The 5,133-nt window shown below is 45.8% G+C and overlaps 1 non-coding gene across 1 annotated transcript; it reads left to right on the top strand.

Annotated features, from left to right (window-relative positions):
- Positions 1-3,565: 3,565 nt before the first annotated feature.
- Positions 3,566-3,677, top strand: LOC139036406 (U6 spliceosomal RNA). The gene has a single exon (XR_011489198.1). It is a non-coding gene; the product is annotated as a U6 spliceosomal RNA (small nuclear RNA).
- Positions 3,678-5,133: the final 1,456 nt, after the last annotated feature.

Below are 5,133 nucleotides of genomic sequence, written 5' to 3'. Positions count from 1 at the left end.
TGATCCAATCCAGACAGCAAGAGAGCTCCCTGATGGAGTCCGCATCCTGGAGCCAAGAGAAGAGGCAGAGCCTGGACCTAAGGAGCACACAGGATAACCCACATGATTCCCAAGTGGAAGGGGCCAATTACATCAGAGTCTACTCAAGGCACATTGCAAAAAGTACGTGAGGACTTCCCTGGTGGTCCAGCGGTTAAGAATCACCTGCCAACGCAGAGGACGTGGGTTCGACCGAGCCCTGGTCTGGGAAGATTCCACAAGACTCGGGGCAACTAAGCCCGCAAGCCACAACTACTGAAAGCCCGTGCTCTGCAACAAGAGAAGCCTGTGCTCTACGACAGAGTAGCCTCCCCCAGCCCTGCTCACTGGAAACAGAGAAAACCCGAGCGCAGCAATGTAGCATCAGCACAGCCAAATACAAAAAATAAAGATATAAAACACGGGAATCCCGCAGAGACAACCCCGCCCTCCCCGAAGCTCAGAGTTAGCATATAGGGGTGGTGGAGAAGGAAACGGCAATGCACTCCAGTATCCTTGCCTGGGAAATCCCGTGGATGGAGGAGCCTGGTGGACTATGGTCCATGGGGTCGCAAAAGAGTCGGACACCACTCAGCAATTAAACAACATAGAGGGGTGGAATCTAAACAACCTATGCTTTTTTAATTCCTTATGTGATTCCAATGCACAGCCAAGTTTGAAATCTCTGACTTTATAAGACACACAAATGACCTTGAAACTCCAAAAACAGGTCACAAAATCCCTTCTCACCATAAATTCAAGCCCACAAGACCAAATCACCCTAAGAATCTTCTGCAAAAGGACTGCATTTTATACTATTACAGTGTCAGGTCTGGAGCAGCCCTTATCAGTCAGAGAGAGAACTGTGTCACTTTCTATCCTCAAGTACTAATCTGTAGGACAGCTGAGTCCAAGGATAAGTTTTTTGCACTGGAACTTGATTGTCTCTTTACCCCCTGAGTAGAAAATAGAAGCAATAGCTCAAAAATACCTGATGCCTTGAAAACTTTGTATACAAATCTAGACCCTCAACTTGAAATGATTGCAGGCTCTCATGGATAAATTTCTTTATTTAAATTTATTTCCATAAGGACCATCCATTGGCAAGGCACATCGTTCAGAAGTTTCATTTCAAGATCAGGCTTTCTGTTATGATCTTTGAAGTGAAGCCAGAAGGGGGAAAAAATTGACAGTCTGAACTCTAGACTCTTGGCTTCAGAAATGCCTATTAATTCAATACAATAAAACTCACAAACTCCCAGTAATTCTCAAGGTGCTCTTAAAATTGAAATTGATTCTGTGAAACTGCTTTCACCTACTATCATTAAGGAAAATTCCATTTTAACTCAACTCTTAAAAGAGAGGAGGGCAAGAAGAAAAGTATTATGTCCAGGAATACAGAATGTTATTTATGAACACTGGACCTGGGAGAAGGGAAAACAGAAGGCAGTATGCCCAGCCTGGACTACATGTATGTCTGCAGGTCCTGGCTCCAGCCACATTTTCCTAGGGACTTACATGGAGGAAGCAGCTCAGAATTTCCCATCACACTGCACAGTTAAACGGCAAATTGTTTTCCACAAAAGTAACAAAACCCAACATGAAAAGAAGCGTGGGCAGAGTGGCAGGGGGAGCAGAAGGCATTTCTTTACTTACACAGCCAGAGTAACGAAAGGACTTCCTTTGGGACTTCCCTGGTGATCCAGTGGTTAAGAATCTGCCTTGCAGTGTAGGGGAACAGTTCGATCCCCGGTCAGGGAACTAAACTCCCAAATGCCAAGGGGCAACTAAGCCTGCATGCCAAACTAGAGAGCCCGGGAGCCACAATGAAAGATCCCAAATGCCGCAATTAAGATCCGATGCAGCCAAATTAACAAGTTTTTTTAAATTTGATTATTAAAAAAAAACAAAAGACTTCCTTTGACAGCAGATGTTGGAGTTGGAAAGTAAAGTCCAGGTCTATCCACGTAGTGAATGGGTGCCCAGGGCTGTGGTTGGCATGGCTAGACTCAGGCTCCCTGACTGTGTTAGTTTGCCACGTAACCTTGAACCAAGGCTCTTAAATGTCTTCTACCAATTTCCCAAATGATAATAGGAGGAAAAACCTGCTTACCTTACAAACCCTATCGGAGTCAAAGTTCCTTTTCCTACTGGAATATCCCCAGGGCTTCCCTGGTGCTCAGACAGTAAAGAATCTGCCCACCATGCGGGAGACCTGGGTTCGATCCCTGGGTTGGGAAGATGCCCTGGAGGAGAAAATGGCAACCCACTCCAGTATTCTTGCCTGGAAAATCCCATGGACAGAGGAGCCTGGCGGATCATGGGGTCGCAGAGATTGAACACAACTGAGCGACTAACACGTTCACAGATACGTCCTCATTCAGTTCAGTCGCTCGGCCGTGTCTGACTCTTTGCAACCCCATGGACCGCAGCACGCAGCAAATATGGGCCACACTGCAATGAAGCACTTGCCATGAATGAGAAATCCAATGGTTGCCAAGTGGTTTTTAACTATTCCTGGAGAGTTGACTTTAAAAGTAGTAACAACGACCTATTATATAGCACATGGAACTGCTCAGTGTTACATGCCAGCCTAGATGGGCACGGGCTTCAGGGGAGAACAGATACCTGTATGTGTACGGCAGAGTCCCTTTGCTGTTCACCTAAAACTACCATAACATTGTTAATTGGCTACATCCAAATACAAAATGCTTTTGGTGTTAAAAATTTTTTTAAGATAAACAACAACAAAAAAAGAAAAGATAAAAAAAAAAAGTAGTTATTGGGACTTCCCTGGCAGTCCAGTGGTTAAGACTCTGCACTTCCATCACAGGGGTGTTGGTTCGATCCCTGGTCTGGGAACTAAGATCCCACACGTTGCATGGCACAGCCAAAAAATAAAATAAATAAAAGCCCTTATTTATGAGAGTAGCTAAGAGGCCAGTTTCTGAAGACAGACAGCTCTGTTTATCTACCGTAGCAAGAAGTTTTTGGTAGAGTCACCAACATTTTTCCCCTTTCCCCTTAATTCCTATTATCCCGTGACTCTTCCTCCACAGACCAGGATCTTCTACATTTACTACCTGTATCAATGACAGCTTACAGATCCCCTAAGAACTGTGTTCCCGCCCACCATGGAGTGTAGATGTCTCTGGAAAGTGACTTCCCAGCCAGGGACTGCACTTCCTGCACCCCCTGAGCCACAGTGAGGCCAGGTGACTGAGTTCTGTCCAACTCTGTGGGCAGAAAAGACACATACGACTTCAGAATCATCTCTGCCTGGTCACTAGAAAAAAGAGGAATGCAAGAGGATGCCTCATTCAGCACGGAGATTCCTGAAGTCAGTGCAAGAAAAGAGATATAGACTTCTTCTATGAGACCTTCAGCATCATTTACTTGCCTGAGAACCAATGTTGCTGATTCCTTAACCAGGATGCAGTCCGTGTCTCTTTAGAAATAACATGATACGATATGCCAAGATAACATGCAAATACAGGATCTCATTCTTAAGAGTGGTAGAATTATCTCCATTTAATAATGGAGGGGGGTGCTCGCTTCGGCAGCACATATGCTAAAAAAAAATGGGAACGATACAGAGAAGATTAGCAGGGCCCCTGCGCAAGGATGACACGCAAATTCGTGAAGTGTTCCATATTTTATAAAATAAATAAATAAATAATGGAGGGGGAAACTCAGGATAAGAGAAGCAACATCTTGTCCAAGGTCATTCAAATAAAATGCGGTAGTTCTAAGATCTGAAGCCAGGGTTTCTGGCTTTGGGGCTATCCTGGCGGCTCAGAGAGTAAAGAAGTTGCCTGCAGTGTGGGAGACCCAGGTTTGGATCCTATGGACAGAGGAGTGTGGCAGGTTGCAGTCCACGGAGTCTCAAAGAGTCAGACATGGCTGAGTGGCTAGCACTTTCACTTTTCACTTTTCTGGCTTTGAAGGCAGTGACGGTGGCAGCTTCCTCTTGGGGACAGTGTGCCCAATGGTTCCATAACTGTCATTCAGCTGTCACCCTCAAAGACCCAGACCCTATCCAACAGAGGATCCGAGAATCACTAACTGAACCCACCTATCTCTAAAAGCGGCTTCCATGGTGGCTCAGACCGTAAAGCATCTGCCTGCAATCCGGGAGACCTGGGTTCAATCCCTGGGTTCAGACATCCTACTTGAGATCTGAGAAGGAAAACAAGTTCTCTCCAAGCTCTGATCCACATGGACGCATGGGCCATAGGGTCTGGCCATCTGCCCACCATTATCTTTGTATGACTGACCTCTGCCAGGTGTCACGCCAGCCGACATAGATGAATTAGTTAGTATAAACCAAGGTCAGTGTAATTAATCACGCAAACTTAAAGCCTTTAATGTCCAGTATTAAAATCATACCATAAACTTGGGACACTACAAAGGATTCATGGCCAAAACGGAGACATGACTAAGGCCTTGAACACACCTGATTCATATTTGAATCAAATCTGATCCTCATTGCCCAGCAGGAGCTCTTCTAACTCATTATTGTTATCAATAAAAAATTCATGGAGCTCAAACATGTATGAATTTCTATTCATGTGACCCACTGGAGAAAACCCCCAGACAATCCACAAGGGACCCTTCCCTTTGCTTTTTCCAACCAATTGGCCCAATACATTCCAGACCTACTTGCAAGAGACAAGAAGCACACTGCCACAGTTACCACGGCAGCCTCTCCATGTCCCCCTGAAGAAGGGCGTCCGTCTGCAGACCCCATCCCCTCCGTTACGGAACTACAACACGTTTATCACCCTCACTTCCCAAGGAGGCTCCCGTCCTGTGCCACTGTGAAGTCTACTTTTCACCCTCCCCCCTCCCCACAGGGGTGTCTGAGACAACGCAATGGTTCTCAGTAGATTTCTTCAGCCTTCTGACCCCCGAAAGAAGGACTGACTGGCAGAGTCTTGCCAAAGAACTGGCCATCTGGGAAATGGCCGCTTCCTTTGACTTAGGCCAAAGCTCTTCAATGGATGGAAGGGTTTTCCCAGCTTATCTTCATGATCTCACCTCCTCCCATTCCTGAGCCTTAAACACTTTTTTTCCTAATTGCCCCCCCATTTATAGAATTTTAATGCCGCAGAT

The sequence above is a fragment of the Odocoileus virginianus genome, chromosome 8 (genome assembly GCF_023699985.2).
Source record: "Odocoileus virginianus isolate 20LAN1187 ecotype Illinois chromosome 8, Ovbor_1.2, whole genome shotgun sequence".
Lineage (NCBI taxonomy): Eukaryota > Metazoa > Chordata > Mammalia > Artiodactyla > Cervidae > Odocoileus > Odocoileus virginianus.
This window is presented reverse-complemented; position numbering and strand designations above follow the sequence as displayed.